The sequence below is a fragment of the Gossypium hirsutum genome, chromosome A05 (assembly GCF_007990345.1).
Source record: "Gossypium hirsutum isolate 1008001.06 chromosome A05, Gossypium_hirsutum_v2.1, whole genome shotgun sequence".
In the NCBI taxonomy this organism is placed as follows: domain Eukaryota; kingdom Viridiplantae; phylum Streptophyta; class Magnoliopsida; order Malvales; family Malvaceae; genus Gossypium; species Gossypium hirsutum.
Genome location: NC_053428.1, coordinates 51,030,968 through 51,058,430, shown reverse-complemented (window position 1 = coordinate 51,058,430; position 27,463 = coordinate 51,030,968).

Below are 27,463 nucleotides of genomic sequence, written 5' to 3'. Positions count from 1 at the left end.
TGTTTTCGGATTCTGTCAACTGGGGGCTTATTTGACCTTATTTGGTCAGTTACCGGAGGTATTGTAGGTGCGGGGGTGGTATTAGTCGGGAATGGAGGTTGTGGAACAGCCGTATAAGTTCGAATGTATTGGTTGAACCAATCATTCATCACGCTATAGAAAGCTTGTCTAGCTTCATCATTCGGGTTACTAGCATGAGGTTGAGAGTCCGCCGGTGCTGTCCCTTGTGCGGGAGCAGGCGCTACACTCTCAAGATCATCAGCTACCTCTCGGTCGGGATCGGGATCCATTACTATAAATAAACACATTTACAATTGTCAGAAATCACCACACTATCAAGTAATCACATAAAATGGCATGTATAGCTAGACCCAACACATTACGGTAGTCGTAGAATCGACTAAACCGTAGCTCTGATACCAATCAAATGTAACACCCCGAACCCGAGACCGTCACCGGAGTCGAACACGAGGTGTTAACAGACTCTAAAAAATTTCCAGACACTGCCAATCTGCATAATAGTCGCTTTAAAAATCATATCTTGAGTTCAGAAACTCGGAATCCAGTTCCGTAAATTTTCCCTGAAACTAGACTCATATGCCCATCTACATATTTGTTTCTAGAATTTTTGGTCTGGCCAATTACTACAGTTTATTAGTCAAAGTCTCGCATGTTACAGGGATCGACTACCCTGACTTTTGCGCATTACGACTTAGATATCTCCTTGTACAGGGCTCCAATACTGATGCCGTTTGTTTCTAGAGAAACTAGACTCAGAGAGGAATCTATACATATATGGCTTGACTCCTAATTGTCTCTGGTTAATTTGAAATGAATTTCCAAATTCGGAATAGGAAATCCAGAAACCGTTCTGGTCCTGTCTCACAAGAACCTGAATATCTCTTAACATACTATCTGTATGATTGTTTCGTTACTTTCCTATGAAAATAGATTCATCAAGGTTCGTTTACATAATTTATTCACTATTTAATTCCATTCCTGCTATTTTTAGTGATTTTCCAAATCTACCTCACTGCTGCTGTCAGCATCTGCCTTTAAGGTAGACTTTACCTATTTCATGGTTTCCATGATTCAACTAGCCCTTTTTGCATAAATAGCACAACTTATGAAAGTGATTAACCATTCCCATGGCCAATCCTTGTCAAGCATATCCACACCAAATGATTATAACATTATACTCAAACACATATAAGCCATTTTCGCATGGCTATCCAAAATTATACCAGTCTAAAGGGTCCACGACCCACAACAAACGGGTAGTCCTATACATGCCATTTCGAAGTTAAACCAAAATTGTACCAAAAGGGGGGCTTTGATAGTGTGGGCGACTTTGACTTCAAGATCCCGAGTCCGGTAGCTGGAGAACCAATCTATAAAACAGAGGAGCAATGAAACGGAGTAAGCAATTTATGCTTAGTAAGTTTTGAGCAAGGAATTCCAGCACAACAAAAGTATAGCATTCATATAGCTAAACGGATAATTTCATATGCACAAATTTTTGATATCATACTTGCTTCACATTACCAACCCTTATGTACATACACAAAAGATCAACTCAGCCAAAGGCCGGTAGCTCGTTTATCAACTGAGCGAATACTTATTTGTAAGGGCTCAACTAAATTCAAGCACATACGAAACATACCTCAATGTTGGGATGTTTCTAGAGTATTAGCTGAAATTTTTACAGCAAGATCATTCATTCCCAAATCACGTACCTTCGGAATTTAACCGGATATAGCTCCTCCTTCAAATGCCTTCGGGACATAGCCCGGTTATAGTAACTCGCACAAATGCCTTCGGGACTTAACCCGGATTTAGTAACTCGCACAAATGCCTTCAGGCTTAGCCCGGAATTAGTATCTCGCACAAATGCCTTCGGATCTTAGTCCGGATATGGTCACTTAGCACAAAGCCTTCGGATCTTAGTCTGGATATGGTCACTTAGCACAAAGCCTTCGGGACTTAGCCCGGACATCATTCAAATACCCATGCACATTTAACAATAAATCATGGCACATTCGTATTTCATTTTCGTTAGCAAAACTCAAACACAAGACATTTATCATTCTTGCAAATTCGGCTCAATAGCCACACACAAAGAGCATGATTTTGATTTGCTTAAAACATGATCTAATCAAATCTTAATTTAAGCTCTCTTACTCAAGAACTTACCTCGGGTGTTGTCGAACGATTCCGATAGCTATTCGACCACTTTTTCCTTCCCTTTATCGGATTTATTTCCCCTTTGCTCTTGAGCTTAATTGAACAAATAAATTAATTTAATCATTTGAGCATCGAAAAGAGGAACACAAGGCACTTAGCCCATATTTATACATTAGACATTAAAGTCACATATGTACGGAATCATGAATCAAACTCAACATTTTAGCTAATTTTTTTCCCCTTGGCCGAATATGCATGTCTATTTTGGGGCCGATTTCAACACTTAATACATTCTACAAGTATGGTCACTTGTATTGACTAAACACCCTTTTTGTTTCAAGTTCAAAACTTGGCTAATACACACATATATACACTAGTAAAGCATCCTCTCCCTTTCCATCAATTTAACACATGCATTACTCATTAATATACAAAAATTATATTCGGCCTTAGCACACAACTTGCTAGCCGATTCTTCTCCATTTAGCAACCAATGCACATATGTGCTCACTCAAAAATGCTAAAAAGAAGATTCAAGAATCATCAATCCACCATCACATGCATCATTACAAAGCTTTACACTTAGCATGCAAATGACATCAACACAAATCCACCTTAGCCGAAACTTAACTCATCTTCATGCCTCATCACCACAACATCAAACATCAACCAAGAATGATGCATCCATGGCCGAGTGTCATTTCCACCACATAGCAAGATTTAGACCATGGGCTAGGTAGAACTCAAGCTAACAACTAAAACATGCATGCATCTCATGGAACATCACCAAACATACCTTAGCCTAGTCACATGCATGGCCGAACCTCTTCAACCTTTCTTCTTCCTTCCTCCTTAAAGTTTTTGGCCAAAGATGAACCAAAGGATGAGCACTTTTTTTTGTTTTTCTTTCTAGTTTCGGCTAAATGAAGATGAAAAAGGATGAACAAAATTTTCTCCTTTCTTTTCTTTAACTCATGGCAATGGGGGGGGGAAGACAACCACACACATTTTTTTTTTGTTTCCATCATATTCCCTTTCATTATTTTATGCCCATGCTCCTTATTTTATTTTTCCCTACATACCTCACTAACATAACATGTTTGTGACATGTTTCCACTCATGATGCACTAACACAACATGTCTATGACATGTTTTGCCCATCACACTTGGTCTACCATGCTTGTCATGGCCGGCCACTACTCATTAGGGGGGGAATTTGACATGAAAGTCCCCCCTTTTTCCACATGCACTAATAGGTCCTTACGCATTGACCTATCACATTTTAAAATTTTCTCACGTAAGTCCTATTTGATGAAATTCACTTACAATTAACAAAATTCAAACAGGAAATTTTCACACATGCACATGTACATATAATGAGCATCAATTATGACGGTTAATTATTTTTACGACTCGGTTTAGCAGTCCCGAAACCACTTCCAGACTATGGTCAATTTTGGGCTGTCACATGACCATAGCTGGGCTATTGGCATCGATGCGAATTACATGTAAGACCTAAGACTATATCTGGGATATGACATTAGTACGATACTGAGTGTACGAGATTCCCAAGTATCTTTTAACGGGTAATTTAACGGGTAATTCCCAGGTATGTACGTAAACTTTATAAGCATTGACTTCATGAAATTGTGAGTTCATGATTTCCATGGGAATGATTTTGTGAAAACCTTGTGATTATTGGTCTATACTTGTGACGTATGAAATTCATTATAAATTTGGGTGAGAATCATGTGATTGGCTTCAGGGCCAAATTGAGTTATGATATAGCATGTTTTATTCATACAAATTGTGATTTATCGAATATGAGAAAAAGGAATGTTTGGCATAATTTCCTATTAAAATGGCTATGGAAGTATGGGAAGATATGAGCTTTAACAATTGAAAGATGTTAAAATATATGCTTGAAAAGTGAATACTCATACTTAATTTGTATGTTTATTATGAGGTTTGAATGATTGGTTGATTATGGTAATCAATTATAATGGAGATATTACGGTTGTTAGGCTAAAGTCAAGACATGTTAAATGATGCTTGCAAATTGATATAGCAAACAATGTGACTGAATAATTTATAACTATGAGGTTTATAGCAATTTTTTTTTGTGTGTTTATATTGTAGACTTGGTAAATGATTGGTAAGAGTTGCTTATTATGTTCATACGGACTTACTAAGCTATATAGCTTACCCTCTTTCCTTTCCCATGTTTTATAGTGCGGTCAACCTAGCTCGGGTTGGAAATGGCCGGAGATCCTGTCACACTATCAAGCTATCATATTGGGTATTGATGAATTCAAGTATTTAGAGTTTATGGCATGTATAAGGTCTTGGTCTTTTGGTCATATGTGTTGGCTTATAATGGTTCATGGTTCATTTTGTATATAGCCTTAGAAGTTGGCTAATGTTGGTTATGTGTAACACCCCGAACCCGATACCGTCGCCGGAGTCGAACACGAGGTGTTAACAGACTTCAAACCACTTATTCGACATTTCCCAGACAAGCTGCCAATCTGTGTACTAGTCGCTTTAAAAATCATATCTTGAGTTCTGAAACTCGAAATCCAGTTCCGTAAATTTTCCCTGGAACTAGACTCATATACCTATATGGTAGAATTTTTGTAGAATTTTTGGTCAGGCCAATTAGTACAGTTTATTAGTCAAAATCTCCCATGTTATAGGGATCGACTACACTGACCCTTGCGCATTACGAATTAGATATCTCCCTGCACAGAGCTTCAATACTGATGTCGTTTGTTTCTATAGAAACTAGACTCAGATAGGAATCTGTACATATATGGCATGACTTCTAATTATCTCTGGTTAATTAATAATGAATCTCCAAAGTCGGAACAGGGAATCCAGAAACCGTTCTGGCCCTGTCTCATGAGAACCTGAATATCTCTTAACATACTGTCCATATGATCTTTTCCTTACTTCTATATGAAAATAGACTCATCGAGCTTCGAATACATAATTTATTCATCAATTAATTCCACTCCTACTATTTTTAGTGATTTTTCAATCTCACGTCACTGCTGCTGCCAGCATCTGTTATGAAAGCAACTATGCCCATTTCGTGATTTCTCCTTGATCTAACTAGTAATTCATCATACATATCACAAATTATGATCATGACTAGCCATGCCAAAGGCTAACCATTGTCAAACATCCCCCTACTACACTATTGCCATATCATGAATTTTAACACCAAAATAATCAACCATGACATATGGCATAAAAAGGTCGAATTATCAAGATTTACGACCTAACGTTATGAAACCAAACCCAACCGAACATTTATGCCATTTTCGCATGGCTAAAAGTTTACATACCAAAGTTCAAACACAACATAATAGCCTATACATGCCAAAATGTTCTCCTAAGCCGACTAAGAAGAAAGTACCAAAACTTGCTAGCCGGTGTGATGACTCCAATGACAGCCCGATCACGCAAAAAGAGACGAGTCCAAGAAACCTAAAATAGGTGACAAGGAAACACCGAGTGAATATATAACTCAGTAAGTCATAAGCAATGCACTACCATCCATTAATAACATTATCACAATAGGAAACAAAATGGAACGAGGCTAGTTACTCCATCCATACCGAACCATGCCATAGTTCCTCAGACCTATCGGTTCAATCTCATACCAAATCATGCATTCACATTCCATATACTCATCAATAGGATATTTGAGGCATTTTCATACATCATTTTATTTTCGTTACAATCATACAACTAAACGGCCTTTCACCTATTCCACGATAAATCTTATGTACGTGACTTCAAGTATATTTGTCACATAGGTTCAAACTTACCAAGCTCAAATCCAAATATAGACATAGCACCTATTAGCCATGAACTCAAGGTACTTACCCGATCCGCTGTCCGTGATCGACTCAATAATGTCGCACACTTAGTGTCCATAATGATTCAAAAGTATATATTAAGTCCGCACACTCAGTGCTATATAATCAACTCGCACACTTAGTGCTATATAATCAAACTCGCACACTTAGTGCTACATAATCAAACTCGCACACTTAGTGCTACATAATCAAACTCGCACACTTAGTGCTACATAATCAAACTCGCACACTTAGTGTCCATAATGATTCAAAAGTATATATTAAGTCCGCACACTCAGTGCTATATAATCAACTCGCACACTTAGTGCTATATAATCAAACTCGCACACTTAGTGCTACATAATCAAACTCGCACACTTAGTGCTACATAATCAAACTCGCACACTTAGTGCTACATAATCAAACTCGCACACTTAGTGCTGTACAATTTAAACCCGCACACTTAGCGCCAATCTCATGATCATAAATGTTTATACCCGCACTCTTAGTGCCGAGGTCAACAACCCAATACATCTCACCTCTTTTCTCTTCATTCAACACTTTCATCACCACATACATACATGTATATAAATTTATCATTCCATTCGGCATAATTACATAGACATTATGTCTATTTAGATCAATACAAAATATATGCTTGATGACTTACTTTGTGTTGGGTAAGACGGTTCCAACTCGGTTACTCGATGATCTTTTCTTTGCCCTTGCTTGCCTCTCCACCTTTAGCTTCTTGAGCTAAATCGATAAATTAACTAGTTTAACCATCTTGCTAAACATTCATACTTCAATTACACATGCATATGTATGTTTGTATATTCGGCAATGACAATGGTAATTTAGCAAACCTTAATTTAACTTATAATTGTTCATAACACATTTAAAGCATCCACTCCATTCCATCATTTTAAAGCACATACATTACTCAATATTATCCAAGTTCACATTCGGCATTTTCACAAATACACATGCCGATTTCATTCACTCATCTCTAATGTTAATTAAGAAATGCCGAATGTCACCAACTAAATGGCATACACACACACCCACATGCATAAAAGTCATCCACACCTCCTATAGCTCATTCGGCATTCACCTTTGCTAGTTTTTCCCATTTTTTTGTCAGTTATATATACATAGTCCTAAGGTAATATCACGAATGGGCTTACATATATATGTATATATATATATAGCCGAATATGCAAAGCTTAAACTCAACATCACATAAGCTCCTAAGTGATGGCCGAATATGTATATCTATATATATTCATCAACTATACTATTACCTTTAATTTATCTAATCACACAATTTCATCTCATGAACACTTGACCCATTCCTCACAAAAATGAAACAACAACTAAAATGAACATCCCATTTTTTTACCCCATATGGCCGATTACTTCATTAGTTACCAAGCTAACACTTCAACAATTTCAACCTCATTACAACCTCTACCTATCCAATATAACATGAACACAATCCTCCACCCCTAAATTAGATTCGGCAATCACTTAACCCATTTTAACCTCAACTTTCAAGTTAAAAGCAATTAACCACTCACCATATCCTACATTACTATCCATTTTAATGACATTAACACATCTACTAAGAGTTTCAAGCTTCTTGGCCGAATTTCAACCTCAAAATCCTAAGTCTAATCTATAGGATGAGTAGAATTTGAACTAACCATCTCAAACATGCATAGATTTTCAAGAATCATTCAATACATACCTCATTCTAGCCATCTTCCAAGCCAAAATCCAATAACCAAATCTCCCTTCCTTCTCCTCACTCACGGCAATAGCCAAAGAAAAAAAAAGATGAACACTCCCTCTTCCCTCCTTATTTTATTCATCCCTTCCTTTTTAATTCCTTTCTTTAATTTATTTTAATTTACTTACCAATATTAAATAATAAACAACATAAACTTGGAGGAATGGAGTCATGCTTGGCCGGCCACTTATCAAGAATTGGGCACTTTGACATGCAAACCCAAACTTTCCTATTTTAATACTATTTGGTCCTTACTTATTTACCTATCAAAATTTTCTAAGTCTCTCAACTAGATCCTTTCAAGCAAAATTCACATTCCTAATACAAAAATTAAAACATCAAATTTTCATACAAGTACTATCACACATATAAGATATGCAAATAAAATTTTAACTAAATTTTATGACTCGGTTTTGTGGTCCCGAAACCACTTCCCGACTAGGGTCGATTTTGGGCTGTCACAACTCTCCCCCACTCAAGAAATTTTCGTCCCCGAAAATCTTACCGGTAAATAGGTTTGGGTATCGTTCTTTCATCGAGCTCTCGGTTTCCCAAGTAGATTCCTCGATCCCGTGTTTGAGCCATAACACCTTAACTAACGGAACCCTTTTGTTTCGTAACTCTTTCACTTCACGAGCCAGGATACGAATCGGTTCTTCTTCATAACTCATATCGGGTTGAATTTCAACCTCTGATGGATTAATTATGTGTGATGGATCAGATCTATAACGTCGAAGCATCGAAACATGAAAGACGTCGTGAATCTTTTCAAGTTCGGGTGGCAAAATCAATCGATACGCAACTGGACCAACTCGTTCGGAGATTTCGTACGGACCGATGAACCTCGGACTCAATTTGCCCTTACGACCAAATCTAAGCACCTTCTTCCAGGGTGAAACTTTGAGAAATACTTTGTCTCCAACCTGATATTCAATGTCTTTTCTTTTCAAATCCGCATACGACTTTTGACGATCCGAAGCGGTTCTCAAACTTTCGCGAATTACTCGGACTTTCTGCTCGGCATCCTTAATCAAATCAACCCCAAGGATCTTACTTTCACTAAGTTCAGTCCAAAATATTGGGGTACGACATTTACGACCGTACAAAGCCTCGTAAGGTGCCATCTTAATACTTGATTGAAAACTATTGTTGTAAGCGAATTCAATCAAAGGTAAATACCGTTCCCATGAACCACTAAACTCGAGGATGCAACATCTCAACATATCCTCAAGTATCTGAATTATCCGCTCGGATTGACCATCGGTTTGTGGATGAAAAGCGGTGCTAAAATGCAGCTTGGTACCCAAAGCTTCTTGCAATTTCTTCCAAAATCACGAGGTGAATCTCGGATCTCTATTCGACATGATAGAAATAGGTACTCCATGTAATCTCATAATCTGAGAAACATACAATTCGGCTAGCTTATCCAATGAAAAGTCCGTACGCACGGGGATAAAGTGAGCCGACTTAGTCAGTCTATCAACAACAACCCAAATCGCATCCTTCTTACTTGCTGACAATGGCAGTCCGGACACAAAGTCCATTGTGACTCGATCCCATTTCCATTCGGGTATCATGATCGGCTGAAGTAATCCTGAAGGCACTTGATGTTCCGCTTTCACTTGTTGACATATCAAACACCTTGAAACAAATTCAGAAATGTCTCGTTTCATGCCCGGCCACCAAAATTGACGTTTCAGATCGTTGTACATTTTAGTATTACCCGGGTGGATAGACATTCGACCACTATGAGCCTCATTCAAAATTATCGAAATAAGTTCCGAATTCCTTGGAACACACAAACGACTTCTGAACCTCAAACAATCGTCATCATCAATTTGAAATTCAGATTCCATATTCGAAATACATTCAGCCCATTTTGCAACCGATTCATCGTCGACTTTCTGAGCTTCACGAATTTGATGAATCAATGATGGTTTGGCCTTTAATTCAGCTACTAACACATTGTCGGGTAGAACAGACAAGTGCACATTCATCGCTCGTTGTGAATTGCAAAAGCAAGACTATTGATTTGAGGTGCGCAAATAACGAAGTAATCCGAGTTGAGTCTACGGACTTGGAGGGGATGCCAGCTGTAATATCAGCAATGTTGGCCCAGAAATATGTAAGAAAAGGGTGCGAAGCATACCTTGCGTATGTACTTGATGACAAAGATTAGAAAAGAAACCCGAATCTGTGCCGATGGTTTGTGAATACCCGGATGTTTTTCCTGAAGAATTACCGGTTTACCACCTGTTCGGGAGGTAGAGTTTGGTATTGAGCTTGTACCTGGGACTACGCTGATTTCGATAGCTCTGTATCGTATGGCACCAACCGAGTTAAAAGAGTTGAAATCTCAGTTGCAAGAATTGACGGATAGAGGTTTTGCTTGACCAAGTTTCTCACCTTGGGGTGCACCAGTATTGTTCGTGAAAAAGAAGGACGGAACCATGAGGTTGTGCATTGACTATCGTCAACTGAATAAAGTGACGATAAAGAACAAATATCCGTTGCCGCGCATCGATGATTTGTTCGACCAACTGAAGGGAGCCACAGTGTTCTCAAAAATAGATTTGAGATCGTGCTATTATCAATTGCGAATTCGAGAATCGGACATACCCAAAACTGCCTTCAGGACGAGATATGGTCACTACGAGTTCTTAGTGATGCCGTTTGGGCTCACAAATGCCCCTGCGGTATTTATAGATTTGATGAATCAGATCTTCAGACCATATTTGGATCGGTTCGTAGTTGTGTTCATTGATGACATCTTGGTCTATTCAAGAGATGAGACCGAACATGCTGAGCATCTGAGGCTAGTGTTGCAAATTTTGCGGGATAAGTAGTTATATGCTAAGTTCAGTAAGTGTGAGTTTTGGTTAAGAGAGGTTAGCTTCTTGGGTCATGTGGTATCCGCATCGGGTATTCGAGTTGACCCGAGCAAAATTTCAGCCATACTTAACTGGAAACCTCCGAGAAATATTACTAAGGTTCGGAGCTTTTTGGGGCTCGCCGGTTATTACCGACGATTTGTCAAAGGTTTCTCGATGATAGCCACACCAATGACGAAGCTACTTCAAAAGGATGTTAAGTTCGAATGGACGGAGAAATGTCAGAAAAGTTTTGATCAACTAAAAACTTATTTGACTGAAGCTCCAATTTTAGTGCAACCCGAATCAGGCAAAGAGTTTGTCATTTATAGTGACGCATCCCTACTTGGGTTGGGTTGCGTATTGATGCAAGAAGGTCGAGTGGTGGCCTGTGCGTCGAGACAATTAAAGCCACATGAGAAAAAAATTATCCGACCCAGGATCTTGAACTAGCTGCCATCGTATTTGCTTTAAAAACATGGCGACATTACTTATTTGGTGAGAAGTGCCATGTATTTTCGGATCACAAAAGTCTCAAAAATTTGATGACTCAAAGAGACTTAAATCTGCGACAAAGACGTTGGCTTGAGTTGTTGAAAGATTACGAGCTTGTCATTGATTACCACCCGGGAAAGGCTAATATGGTTGCGGACGCCTTAAGCCAGAAATCATTGTTTGCTTTACGAGCGATGAATGTGCACTTGTCTGTTCTACCCGACAATGTGTTAGTAGCTGAATTAAAATCCAAACCATTATTGATTCATCAAATTCGTGAAGCCCAGAAAGTTGATGATGAATTGGTTGCAAAACGGGCTGAGTGTGCTCCGAACAAGGAATCGGAGTTTCAAATTGATGACGATGATTGTTTGAGGTTCAGAAGTCGTTTGTGTGTTCCAAGGAATTCGAAACTCATTTCAATGATTCTGAACGAAGCCCATTGTAGCCGAATGTCAATTCACCCGGGGAGTACGAAAATGTACAACGATTTGAAATGTTGGTTTTGGTGGCATGGTATGAAACGAGACATCTCCGACTTTGTTTCGAGATGTTTAATATGTCAACAAGTGAAAGAGGAACATCAAGTGCCTTCAGGATTACTGCAGCCGATCATGATACCCGAGTGGAAATGGGATCGAGTCACAATGGACTTTGTGTCCGGACTGCCATTGTCAACAAGTAAGAAGGATGCGATTTGGGTTGTTGTTGATAGACTGACTAAGTCGGCTCACTTTATCCCGTGCGTACGGATTTTTCATTGGATAAACTAGCCGAATTGTATGTTTCTTAGATTGTGAGATTACACGGGGTACCTATTTCTATCGTGTCGGATAGAGATCCGAGATTCACCTCGCGATTTTGAAGGAAATTGCAAGAAGCTTTGGGTACCAAGCTGCATTTTAGCACTGCTTTTCATCCCCCAAATCGATGGTCAATCTGAGCGGATAATTCAGATACTTGAGGATATGTTGAGATGTTGCATCCTCGAGTTCAGTAGTTCATGGGAACGGTATTTACCTTTGATTGAATTCGCTTACAACAATAGTTTTCAATCAAGTATTAAGATGGCACCTTACGAGGCTTTGTACGGTCGTAAATGCCGTACACCATTGTTTTGGACCAAGCTCGGTGAAAGTAAAATTTTCGGAGTTGATTTGATTAAAGATGCCGAACAGAAAGTAAAGGTAATCCGTGAAAGTCTGAAGGTAGCCACAGATCGTCAGAAATCGTATGCGGATTTGAAACGAAAGGACATTGAATATCAGGTGGGAGATAAAGTGTTCCTTAAAGTTTCGCCTTGGAAAAAGGTACTCAGGTTTGGCCGTAAGGGCAAGTTGAGCCCGAGATTCATTGGGCCGTACGAAATCTCCGAACGAGTTGGTCCGGTTGCGTATAGATTGATTTTGCCCCCTGAGCTTGAAAAGATTCACGACGTCTTTCATATTTCGATGCTTCGACGCTATCGATCTGATCCATCGCATATAATTAGCCCATCAGAGGTTGAAATTCAAGCCGATATGAGTTATGAAGAAGAACCGATCCGTGTCCTAGCTCGTAAAGTGAAGGAGTTGCGAAACAAAAGGGTTCCGTTAGTGAAGGTGTTATGGCTCAAACACGGGATCGAGGAAGCTACTTGGGAAACCGAGAGCTCAATGAAAGAATGATACCCAAACTTATTTACCGGTAAGATTTTCGGGGACGAAAATTTCTTAAGTGGGGGAGAGTTGTGACAGCCCAAAATTGACCCTAGTCGGAAAGTGGTTTCGGGACCGCTAAACCGAGTCACCGAAATGTTTGAATGTGATATTTATTGTCTAGAATATGTAATTATGAATGTGTGAAAATTTCAAGCTTCGAATTAGTCGATTGCATGTGAATTTAGTCAATAGGACTTATGTGAGAAAATTTTAAAATGTGATAGGTCAATGCGTAAGGACCTATTAGAGCATGTGGAAAAAAGGGGGGACTTGCATGTCAAATTCCCCCCCTAATAAGTAGTGGCCGGCCATGCTATGAGTGGAAACATGTCACAAACATGTTATACTAGTGATGTATGTTAGGAACAATATAATAAGAAGTATGGGTAATAAAGAAATGGAAAAAAGAAAGAATGTGTGTAATTGTTTCTTCCCCTCCCCATTGCCGTGAAAGTAAGAAAGAAAACAAAAAAAAAAGTGTCCATCTTTCTTCATTTTCCCCTTGGCCGAATGTTCTAAGGAAGAAAGAAAAACAAGTTGTGTTCTTTGGTCCTTCTTGGCTGAATTGAAGGGAAGAAGAAGGGAGTGAAGCAATCGGTCATCTTAGGTCACTATTAAGCTCAAGAGCAAAGGGGAAATAAATCCGATAAAGGGAAGGAAAAAGTGGTCGAATAGCCATCGGAATCATTCGACGACATCCGAGGTAAGTTCTTGAGTAAGAGAGCTTAAATTAAGATTTGATTAGATTATGTTTTAAGCAAATCAAAATCATGCTCTTTGTGTGTGGCTATTGAGCCGAAATCACAAGAATGATAAGTGTCTTGTGTTTGAGTTTTGCTAACGAAAATGAAATACGAATGTGTCATGATTTATTGTTAAATGTGCATGGTTATTTGAATGATGTCCGGGCTAAGTCCCGAAGGCTTTGGGCTAAGTGACCATATCCGGACTAAGATCCGAAGGCATTTGTGCGAGATACTAATTCCGGGCTAAGCCCGAAGGCATTTGTGCGAGTTGCTAAATCCGGGTTAAGTCCCGAAGGCATTTGTGCGAGTTACTAAATCCGGGTTAAGTCCCGAAGGCATTTGTGCGAGTTACTATAACCGGGCTATGTCCCGAAGGCATTTGAACGAGGAGCTATATCCGGTTAAATTCCGAAGGTACGTGAATTGGGAATGAATGATCTTGCTGTAAAAATTTCAGCTAATACTCTAGAAACATCCCAACATTGAGGTATGTTTCGTATGTGCTTGAATTTAGTTGAGCCCTTACAAATAAGTATTCGCTCAGTTGATAAACGAGCTACCGGCCTTTGGCTGAGTTGATCTTTTGTGTATGTACATAAGGGTTGGTATGTGAAGCAAAGTATGATATCGAAAATTTGTGCATATGAAATTATCCGTTTAGCTATATGAATGCTATACTTTTGTTGTGCTGGAATTCCTTGCTCAAAACTTACTAAGCATAAATTGCTTACTCCGTTCATTGCTCCTCTATTTTATAGATTTGGTTCTCCAGCTATCGGACTCGGGATCTTGAACTCAAAGTCGCCCACACTATCAAAGCCCCCTTTTGGTACAATTTTGGTTGAACTTCGAAATGGCATGTATAGGACTACCCGGTTGTTGTGGGTCGTGGACCCTTTGGACTTGTATAATTTTGGATAGCCATGCGAAAATGGCTTATATGTGTTTGAGTATAAGGTTATAATCATTCGGTGTGGATATGCTTGACAAGGATTAGCCATGGGAATGGTTGATCACTATCATAAATTGTGCTATTTATGCAAAAAGGGCTAGTTGAATCATGGAAACCATGAAATAGGTAAAGTCTACCTTAAAGGCAGATGCTGACAGCAGCAGTGATGTAGATTTGGAAAATCACTAAAAATATTAGGAAGGGAATTAAATAGTGAATAAATTATGTAAACAAACCTTGATGAATCTACTTTCATAGGAAAGTAACGAAAAAATCATACGGACAGTATGTTAAGAAATATTCAGGTTCTCGTGAGACAGGGCCAGAACGGTTTCTGGATTTCCTGTTCCAAATTTGGAAATTCATTATAAATTAACCAGAGATAATTAGGAGTCATACCATATATTTATAGATTCCCCTCTGAGTCTAGTTTCTATAGAAACAAACGGCATCAGTATTGGAGCCCTGTACAAGGAGATATCCAAGTCGTAATGCGCAAAGGTCAGGGTAGTCGATCCCTGTAACATGGGAGACTTTGACTAATAAACTGTACTAATTTGTCTGACCAAAAATTCTAGAAAAAAATATGTAGATGGGCATATGAGTCTAGTTTCGGGGAAAAATCACGAAACTGTTTTTCGAGTTGTGAAACTCAAGATATGATTTTTAAAGCGACTAGTACGCAGATTGGGCAGTGTCTGGGAAATATTTTTATAAGGGGTTTAAAGTCTGTTAACACCTCGTGTTCGACTCCGGTGTCGGTCTCGGGTTCGGGTGTTACACAAGTACTATCACACATATAAGATATGCAAATAAAATTTTAACTAAATTTTATGACTCGGTTTTGTGGTCCCGAAACCACTTCCCGACTAGGGTCGATTTTGGGCTGTCACATTATGAGTATATTTGTATTAATGTCATTTGTGAATGTGGAAACTTGCATAATTTGATATGGAAAGGTTGAAATTTTAAGCATGTTTAAAAATGGTATGAGAATGGCATGTTATTGTCTTGGTTATGATTATTTGGTTGCTCTTCATGCTTGAGTTTGTGCCATGTGATATTGAGTAGATATGTGCAAGTGAGGGTGGCAAAATGTCTTGGTAAATAGCCTTGTTTTTGTCCACACGAGTAGACACACGGGCATGTGTCTAGGCCTTGTGTGATAGACGATCAGCCTCACGGGCATGTGATTCGACCGTGTGTCCCCTGCACATAAATTGTTGCAGAACAGAATGCTCAGTATTGAGCACACGGGTATATGACACGGCTGTGTGTCTCAGACGTGTGAAGGACATAGCCTCGGGACACGAGCGTGTGTTTTGGCTGTGTGACTTCAATTTGTTCTTGGGTGACAAACAGAGAGTTACACGAGGTAGGAACACGAGCATGTGTGAGCACACGGCCTACCCACACATGCGTGTGACCCCTGTTTAAGTAAAAATTCTCTAGGTGTTGTAAACTTTTCTAAAGTTCTCGGTTTATTCTCGAATCGCTTCTAAAGCATGTTTCGAGCCTCGTAGGCTCGATTTAGGGACGATTTGATTGGTTGTTGAAGAGTTTTAATTTGATGCTAAATTTATGACTCAAAATTGTATGTTTACCTATGTTTAAGTCCAATAATGCCTCGTACCCTATTCCGGTGTCGAATACAGGTAAGGGATGTTACGCAAATTCTAAACTCTTTTAAAACTGAAGGTTTCCACAAATCCAACAAAACCTTGTAATAGAATATATATATTAGATATATTAGATTCATGTAGTTGATTGAGTTGGTGTCCACACCAAATTAAGATTGATGACAACACCCTGATAATCAGTGTTATTATTGTTAATTTCTTTCAAACCACACATTTCATTATTTATTATGTTATTTCCAAACACACATTTATGTTCTAAATTTATGATTTCAACACTTACGCATGTGAAAAAAAAATAATTATCTATTAGGAGGAGAGAAGAAGAGAACGCGGTGGAATCCCATAAAAGAACATTTCCTTACAATCATTCACAATAAATCCCAAATGCACAATACTTGGCTATCAAATGTTGTACATAACAAAGGGAGGACACATGCATATAAAAATAATGTTTTTTGCAAGGATAGCCGATAGTGTAGCTGAGTGGTCTGGTATACTTTGTGAGTTTGTGGACCAATTAACCGAGTTTAAAAGGCATAATTTCGTCAATACCAAATTTCTTACACCGGTCACGAATTGGTCACCCTGTGATACGAAATTCCAATTCTTCTATTGTGTCAGTGCTAAGAGGCCCCTACAAGTCACCTCCTTAGATGCGTAAGTGCCTGGCGCCGAATACCTATTGCCCTCGGTGATAATTGTGGAGTGGCTAGTGCCGCCAATGGCATACAGGAACCAGTGAATGTAGTCATTGTTGATGACATTAACAAAACCAGATCAGCACATTAGAATCCTCTCTACAATTCTTTACCAAATTGATTCAAAGCAATAGTGACCTATATCTTATCGTCGGCAACGTAAGAGTTGCTTGCTCTAAACATCACTTGCAATTTTTTCATTTCAATTATACTATTTTGTCACTCAAAAAATTCCTCCGCGTACCTAGATTAAATTAGAAAATATAGTAAGATTACATCGTTGTGGTTAGTGAAGTGGTTGTTAGAAATTGTAACGGTAATGGAGCTTTGAATAACGTCGATGAGACCATTGGCGCAGTGGTGAAGGGAAAGATGGTCGAGCCAAACATTGGTCGCTCCAAAAAGAGAATCGCCATCTCTGTCGTTGGTAGTCCGTAACCTAATGTGGTTTTCTTGATCCTTAACCTTGCCATCCTTTGTGTGATTAATGTGATAGATAAGGAAGCCGTGGATAATGACGTTCTTCGCAAACTGCATAGTAATACCAGCACCATTGCAAATTTCCACATTGGCTCCTTTCGCATCAATGGTCTTATCACTTGTGACAATGAACTCCTATTCCAGCTTGATGGTCATGGGCCTTTTGAAAGTGATCAAAAGTGGCTCAGTTTGGATGACAACATCATGCAAAGTTCCAAGCTTAGGGTTAGAAACATCACCACTAGGGTCAATGACCACATAAAACTCGCCATCCATTCCACCACGAGCAAATCTAGGGCCACAGTAGACCACCATCTTCATGTTTTTTCCCAGTCAAGATCACACTGCCAGTAACTATTGTAACACCCCAAATTAGTGCTTAAAAGTTTTAGGGGTGTTTCTAGAATTTTAGCCTTTGAGTTTTTAAAATTCTATGACATGGAATACCAGTAATGTTTTCAATTATGATATTTAGAAATTTTAAATCAATTTCTAAAAATGAGTTTTAAATACCTTTAATTTTAGAAAAAGCATTGATTTGTAAAATAGTCAAAATTAAGAGTTTTTATGAAGCAATTTGACCAGATGTCCAAAATCAAATTTAAAACCCTCTTTTCCAAATAACTTTCATGTCAACTTCTCCTCCCCCATATTAGTGCCATCCCTTTTGTTTTCCCTTTACTCTCCTAGTCAATTTTGAACTCCAATTCCTAATCCTCTTTGATTTCTGTCAACCTTGAACCTTAAACCTCTATAAAAGACCAAGAAAAACACCCAAAAATACCATAGTTCCTCCATTGTCAAGCTTTCGAATTTCGATCAATCACATATATTTTGTTCATCTAAGGTAACGATTCAATTTCTTCTGAGTTTTTAATGTTATCTAGTCTTTAAAACCATATTTTTTAGCCATTAAATCACCCTTTTTAAATAAAAGTAAAAAATTGGGTCGTTAATGGTAGGTTTTGGGATTTTACATAAAAACATGGTTTCAAAGTGTTTTTCAACTTGTTTTAACATGATTAGTAGCTATCTAAAGTTACTTTGACATTTTGTTAAAGATTTTTTGAGTTTTAATGAATTTCCAGAAAATAGGCATAAAACATGCTGAAAAAGATGATACTATGAATTGAGTATTTTATTGTAGTTCAAAGGTTGGGAATTATTTGTAGGTGAATGATAAGATGACTGGATTTAGTTTTAGGTGAAAAGATTAAGTATAGATCAAGATATTCGAATTTAAAGTTGCTAAGTTGTAAGTTTTAGTTACATGAGAACTTAGTTTAGGCTTATGTTTTGTACGCATATAATGAGCCTTTGGATTATTTTTGGATGTATTCTTGTGTGAATTTATTATGTTGAAGTTCCATATACTATAGAACCTTCTACTAGTAGAGATAAAGGCAAGAAAAAACTAGTTTGAGCTTTCAGTTTTTTGGCAAAAGCGTAATTGGTGAGTGTTTGGAATAATTGGTTGTAGACATGATTCAATGCATTATTTTGGAATTTAGTAGTAGCCAAAACCCTACTCTAAATTCTAAGTGTAAGCTTTCTCATACCTTTACTATCTTGTGAACAATGTGCTTATGTGTTTGTGAATATGTGAATTGAGATGAGATGTTATAACATGTAGTTATGTTAACCAATGTGAAAGTGCAAATATGTACATGATATGTGTTTGTTAAATGTTAGTGATAGTGTTTTGCTAAAGATGCAAATGTGCAGAGATAGTGCATGGATAATCAATAAGTGATATGTGTTTGAGTTCAAATATTTTAGCCTTGTGATCTTGAAACCGTTGGATATAGTTAGCATGCCATAGAATTGTGAGTACTCAACTATATGTACAGCGATTTTGGACGTTGAGGACCTGGGACATGTTGAGGGGATAAGGGAATTTGAGCTAGGCTCCATTCAATGGGACATGAGAGGGTAAATAAGGAGAGTTTTAGCTTTATACTACACTTTGGGACATGTTTGACTCTATGAGTCTATGTTTGGTTTGTCGGACATCCGTGTATCCTATGAGTGGTGACAGAGGTCACTTTTACGTTTTATAGGTCAAGTGTCAAATTATCTATAAATAAGATTGCGTTTATTATGATATATGTGTAATGTGATGAATGTCTAAATTAGTATATGGTTATGTGCTTATGTGATGAATGTCCAAATTATCTCAAATTATGAATATGTTTGTAATGTGATATGTGCTTATGTGACATGTGACCATTATGCAATTTATCTATAAGGATGTTTTCAAGTATTGTGACACATGCTTAAATTTTATGTAATTATATGAGTATTGTAAGATATGCATGTATGTTAGGTGATTATATATGTAAAAGAACTAGAAAATAATGCACGAGTAAGTATATTATAACACTAAAGTTTGACCTGCTGAAATTGTGCTATATGGTTGTTTCTTTAATGCTTAATGAATTGTTTGCATGATAGTTATTCTAAGCATTCACTGAGCTCGTTATGCTCACCCACTCCTTTTAAACCTTTGCAGATTAGTTGTGTGCCAGTGTGAGCGGGTGGCTTTTCGAGGGGTGATCCAAGCAAGTACATTTTTTTATTCGTTGGTGTTCATTATTGTGTTATATTTTGGGAATAAGGAAATGTGGTAGTCTTTGAGCTAATATTAGATATGATATTTTGATTTGTTTCCATGATTTAATTACTCTTAGGATTTTGGGATTTTTTTTCGTAATATGTTGACTATTGCTTGGATTTGCTTTTGATGTTTGAAACTATAATTATGGTCATTTTGGTGTTTATTAGATGACGATATGATAGCATGTTGAACTGGTACAACTTGGAATGACTTATATGCTTAAAAATATTGTATTTTTCGGGTCTGGAGCAAAGGTATTGATATTTGTGTTTTAAAATTGATACCTCTATGTTTTGAGACATGCAGGAAGTTAAAATAAAGATTTGGTATTGATACCTTTTCTCGAGTATCGATACTCGGGGCAAAATTATCGTTACTTGTTCAATGGTATCGATATCTTCTGATAGTTGGCTTTTAATCGAGAAACAAAATGTAAGTTTGGTATCATTTTTCAAGGTGGTATTGATACCACTTAGAGAAAATATCGATACCCTAGTATCAGAATCGATACCTACAGACATGTTTTAGGAATTTTGCTAAATGGACCTTATGCATGTTTTAAATTGTTTATAAGACTAATTATTGTAAATTTAGCTTGTAGCAATGGTAACTATCTTGAATGATTGCTTAAAACCTATACGAACAATAAAATGATGGACATTTTGTTTACAATAAGTTTTCTACTTGATGTATGTGACATGAGACATTGTGTGACACCTTGATATTTGGCCTTAGCGACCAGGTCAGGTATGGGATGTTACATTTGGTGGTACCAGAGCTCTAGGTTTAATAACGTTCAGACTTTGGTGATTATTGTGTGTTTGGAGTTTCAGAACTCATGAGTCTAAATCTCTTAAATTTCTTGAAATTGTTGACATAATTCTGATTGAATTGCGTGGAATTGTTTAAGATATCTTTGATTGAATTGCATATAGGGTAGGAACGGGAACACATTGCCTTTAATCCTAAATTTTTTTCTTGTAGGAAGAGACTTGGATCATCTCCTCGCCACTTACACCGTTTGTTTATTTATGTTAGATTATTAGATATTCCTTCTAGACGTGTTAATGTTAGAGCTAGTGCTCAAGAGGATGGTACGTAGAGTGAATATTCCTGATTAGGGTGTAGGCCCTCTAATCGAAGTAATAATAGGGGCATTTCAGTGAATTGTTAGTGCTAACCCTGCTCTCGTACCTATTAATCCTGCACTGGTTAATTGAGGTTTTTCGCTTGAATGTCTTCGGGTGTTGGGTGGTAAAGAGGTTTCTGGAGTAAAAGGTACTGATTCGACCATAACTGAGTATTGGTTGGAAGGAGTTAAAAGGATCCTCAAGCAGATGTCCTGTTCTGATAAGGAAAAGTTGGGTTGTGTTGTTCCTTCCTTGACAATGAGGCTCATCGTTGGTGGAATACGATTTGGAGGGGCATTATTTCTAATAGATTGACTTGGAATTATTTTCTTGAGGGTTTTAAGAGGAAATTTATGGGCGAGCAGTACGTGGAGGCTCACAAGTGTGAGTTTTTAGATTTGGTTTAAGGAGATTTGTTAGAAGTTGATTATGAGGCTGAGTTTGGGCAACTCAGTCAATATGCTCCTGAGATGATACTTTTTGAAAGGGACCATTGTAAGAAGTTTCGGTTTGGGCTTAATCGTGAGATTTAGGTTTATTTGGTAGCACAGAATGTAGAGATGTTTCATGAGTTAGTCGAGAAAGCCAAAGCAGTAGAGGAGACATTGGCTGAGCTACCTCATTCTATGGTAGCTAAATCAGGTAAGAAGAATTCTAATGGTGAATCTAAACGACTGTCCAAGAGGAGATGTGATATTAAGGATTCTGACAGGAGTACACAGCACAAGTTTCGACCAAGTGAGTCGAAGCATTAGAGTAATGTAGTGGTCAGTAATAGTGGTTCGATAGGTGGTTTTACATGGCCCCTTTGTGTGCATTATGAGCATAGGCATTTTGGTGAGTGTCGTCAGTTGACAGGTGGATGTTTTATGTGTAATTCAAAGGAATCTTTTCTGAGGGGTTGTCCAAATAGATTTGAAGTTTCGCAGACTCTGATTTCAACATCTGTTTCTGCGCCTACTAGAGGTCGTAATTGTGGTGGAAGTAATGGAGACCGATTGGGCAGAGGATTATTGCTCAAACTGTTGCTGCCCCAGTTGAATCTGAAGGTCCAGCTCAAGTTTATGCTATTAAGGAACCATAGGATTGAGATTTGAATGTTGAGATTGAGGGTATTCGTGCTTTATATCACTTGTTTTAATATGATTAGAAGCTTTTTAAAGTTACTTTGAAGTTTCTTTAAAGATTTCTTGAGTTTTAATGAATTTTTGAAAATAGCCATAAAACATGTCGAAAAAGTCGATACTATGAATTGAGTATTTAATTGTAGTTTAAAGGTAGAGAATTATTCGTAGGTGAATGATAAGATGAATGGAATTGGTTTTAGGCAAAAAGATTAAGTATAGATCAAGATATTCGAATTTAAAGTTGCTATGTTATAAGTTTCGATTACATGAGAACTTAGTTTAGGCTTATGTTTCGTATGCTTGTAATGAGTCTTTGGCTAATTTTTGTATGTATTGTTGTGTGAATTTATTATGATGAAGTTCCAAATTCGATAGAACCTTTTTACGAGTAGAGATAAACGTAAGGAAAAGCTAGTTAGAGCTTTCAGCTTTACGGCAAAAGCGTAATCCGCGATTGTTTGGAATAATTGCTTGTGGACATGATTCAATGCATTATTTGGGAATTTAGTAGTAGCCAAAACCCCTACTCTAAATTCCGAGTGTAAGCTTTCTCATACCTCTGCTATCTTATGCGCAATGTGCTTATGTGTTTGTGAATATGTGAATTAATATGAGATGCTATAACATGTGGTTATGTTAACCAATGTGAAAGTGCAAATATGTACATGATATGTATATGTTAAATTTTAGTGACAGTGTTTTGCTAAAGATGTAAATATGCAGGGATAGTGCATGGATAATTGGTAAGTGATATTTGTTTGAGTTCAAATATTTTACCCTTCTCATCTTGAAATCATTGTATATAGTTGGTATGCCTTAGGATTGTGAGTACTCACCTATATGTACAGTGATTTTGGGTGTTGAGGCCCTGGGACATGTTGGAGGGATAAGGGAATTTGAGCTAAGCTCCATTCAACGGGACATGAAAGAGGAAATAATGAGAGTGTTAGTTTTATGCTTCACTTTTGGAACATGTGTAACAACCTATTTTCGGTAGAATCAAAACAATGGTTTTGGGACCACAAATTTGATGACTAAATACTTGTATTATTATTTTAATGTTTACGGGACTATATTAAGATTGTGTTAAAATTTCTTTAAGAAATTTTGACGTTTGCATTCTTAATTTTGTAAAAAGGACTAAATTGTAAAAGGTATGTAAGTAGGGTTCTATTAGTTAAAAGGGTTAAAAGGCAATAGAAATGAAACTAAATGGTAATTAAACCATTTGAATAGTTAGTGGACATATGTGGGCATAACTTATGTGATTTTTGAAGTTAAAAACAAAGGTTAATGTAATAAATTAATAAATTAAACATAAAATAATTACAAGAAAAATAAGTGTCCATCTTCTTTATATGAACTCTCTGTCAAAAATAGGGTAGGAAAACTCGATTGAAGAATCTTGAAGGTTTGGCTAGGTATTCCCATTGTGACATCCCTAATTTGAACCTAGTCAGAAAGTGGTTTCGGGACCACAAAACCAAGACATAAAAATAATTTAATATTCATTTTGATGCCTATAATATGTGTTAATTCATGTGTGACATTTTTGATGTTTTAACTTAGAGTTATAAATGTGAATTTCACTAAAAAGGGCTTAGTAGTAAACTTTGAAAGTATGATGGGGAAATGTGTGATGACTAGTTGATTCATGCATGCAAAATAGTGGAGTTGCATGTCAAATTTCCCCTTTTAATGTTAGTGGAAGGTAATGATGACTTTGTTTTGGCATTTTGTGCTTTGTATGTTAGTAAATAATGTTAATAATATATTTGTTTATATTAAAGAAAATGGTTTCATAAAATAGAAATAATAAAAGTTAATAAAATAAATGAATAAAATATGTTTGAGGTGAAAATAACAAGGCCATTTCTTCTTCTTCTTGCCGTGAGTTGAGAAAGAAAATAGAAACCTTTGAGCTTAGGGCATTCGGCAAAAGAAGGCTTCAAATAAGGTAAGGTTCATGTTATTTTCTTTGAAAATTTGTGAATTTTGGTTGGTTTTGAAGCTTGCAACAAGACCCATGTGAAAGTTTTTGTGTTCATGAAGCATGTAGCAATCGGTCATGAGCTTAATGGGGCATATTTTGTATGTTTGATGATTTTGGGAGGATAATTGATTCTAGTTGAGTATGAACAAACTAAATGTGCTTGATGGCTCAAATGAGCTTGGAAAGTTGGCCAATGTTGTTTAAGTTCATGAATTAGGGCATAATTTCTTTCGGCAAACTAGGATAAATTGTAAAAAAAAATTTCTTAGCATTAATAGCATTGCTTAATTGGTGAATTGAACTTTGAGTGGATAGGGTGAGCCCTTGTGACTATGTTGATTGTGAAAATCGGCAATGTGGGGGCTTATATAAAAATTAATGTGTATTGATAATAGTTGTATGAGAATTATTCAAATTAGCACCTAAGTGATAAATTGATTATGTAATTGGGTTGATTGTTGCATTCGACCATGAATTCAACTTGTCATTTGAATTGGTAGATAAATGCCGCATATTAAGTTGAGTAATTAAATTTAGTTTTAGCTTGATTTTGAATGAATATAAATTGAGATGTTCTTTATGTGTTATCCGAATTAGTTGATGAATAAGATATTGGGCTACACTTAGTGAAAGTGTTGAATGGATATGATAACGTGAAGTGCAAAAAGGGTATGTGAGAGAGTGAATTATGTATTTGTGCTTTCTTCAAATGAGGGAAAATCTTATATTCATATACATATGTTTCGGCTATAGGTGTGTTTGAAAAGTAGGTTCTTAAGTATTTGAGTTTGATTCCTTTGTAAGTTTTAAGTACTTAAATGGAACGAATATGAATTATGTATATGTATGCCTTATGTATGTACCATGTACACATATGGACATTTGGCAATATGATTAAATTCTTGTATAAGAAAGAATGATAAATTAAGTGACTCTTTGCTTGTGAATGTGAACTAGATATAGATTAAATAAGCATGAAATCGAGTCATGGCATGTTTTATTAATTAATACATATTGAAAATGATATGTGATTGCCAAATGTGATTGTCAAGTGAATAATATTAGTTAAGTACCTAAGCCAATCTATTGTTTCACTTAAGCTTAAGAGCAAAGAGGATCAAAGTCGGATAAAGGAAAAGAGAAAGTAAACGAATAGCCGTGGATATCTAGTCGTCGACCACTTCCGAGGTAAGTCTTAAGTGATTAAACATTGAGTAAATTCAATCATAATAGATCATATTGAGTTGATTTAATAAGATATGATGGGCCATGGTATGTTCTAAGCTCAAATGGTAAGTTCTTCAGTGTTTGAGCTTGGAAATTTAAGTGTAATTTGAAATAATCTGCTTAGGACAGCAGCAGTAACGTTACTTTAGAAAATCACCATAAATTTATGGACTTGAATTAGAGGCTGAATAAAACATGACATTAAATCTTAATGAGTCTAGTTTCTTATAAAAGAAACCGTGTAAGCAAAGGAATTTCCGATAATAAGATATTTAAAGTTGTGTGAGACAGTGCAGAATGACACTGTAATCCTCTTTTCTGTTTTTAGAAAATCATTATAAATTGTACAAAAATTTTTAAAAGACAAAATTTATATGCTAGATGCCTTAGTGAGTCTAGTTTCAAATGAAATAAACTAGAACATAATTTGAATTTTGTACAATGAGAAATTTGATTCGTAGTGAAGAGTGGTCAGAATAGTCAAACAGTGAAATAGGGGAAACTTTAAGAAAAATCTGGTATTGATTGGCCAAACCAAAAATTCTGAAAATTTGTTGGGTAAAATATGTATGAGTCTATTTTCAGGAAAAATTAACGGCAGTTCATTTGGAGTTTTGTAGCTCCATTTACGAATAATTTAATGACTATTGCTCAGGAAAAACAGCTTGTGCTGAATTTGTGATTATGTTGTAAACCTTAATAAAACTATTTGAGTTGCTTATAAGCTATCGATTAAATATTGGTAATCAAAGTACCAAATCCGTATTAAAGTGAAGCTATAAGCCGTAAATGACTAGTATACCTAGTCAATTTTGTTATGATGAAATTGATGTACAAGATATGTATATGTGATAAGGCCGAATGGCCAATGTGATGAATGTTAAAGTGTATATATGTGACAAGGCCTAATGGCCGATGTGATGAATGTGAAAGTGTATATATGTGATAAGGCCGAATGGCCAATGTGATGAATGTGAAAGTGTATATATGAGATAAGACCTAATGGCCGATGTGATGGATGTGAAGGTGTATATATGTGATAAGGCCGAATGGCCAATGTGATGGATGTGAAAGTGTATAAATGTGATAAGTCCCGAAGGGCATTTGTGCCAGTACTATATCCGGGTTAAGATCCCGCAGGCTTTATGCGGGAATATTATTCTGAATTAATGTTCGTATGCTTTGTGCTCGTACTATATCCGGGTTTTGAAGACCCGAAGATTCAAGTAAGACTTTGATATTGAGTATCCGCAGTAAGTTACCATCAAATAAGTATTACGTATTTAAAGTACGTATTACTTACTCGTCGGTGGATTGATTTCAAAGTGAATTATTAGTATCAAAAAGGTATGTAAATGTGATCAATATTATAACTTCAAATATGAGAATGATCTAATTGGTAATGGTATGCTTGTATAATGAAGTATGGGATGAAATATTCTTATGTATTAGTGCATATTCTGCCTAAAGCCCTTATGATTTGAGTACGGGTTGGGTTCATCTAGATGTGCCAGTACAAGGTAAGGATTATATTCTGTAAACTTACGTATATGTAATAAGGAATATGTTTGGTTGTTTAGGTGCCTACAGAAATTTAGTACTTGTCATGTTGAAATACTTGAAAATATGGATGTGATTATGAACAAGTGGAAAAGATTATTGAAAGTTGTAAATTGGTGAAGAATGTGCTTACCATGTGAATCCATCTTCAGTTGATGAAGAATGTGCTTTGGAAATATTCGACCATCTAGATCACTATTGTACGAAAGTATATATATGTGAGAGTTAAGTGATGCGTTTATTGATATTATAGTTCAAGATGAAGCTCTAGATTAACTTCATCGAACAGTTGAAATGAATGACCAAAGATATTGAATGAAAACACTTTGCGACTTAGAGCTCAGGGCTAAAGAAAGGCAAATTAAATTATGTGAAATTTTGGTTAG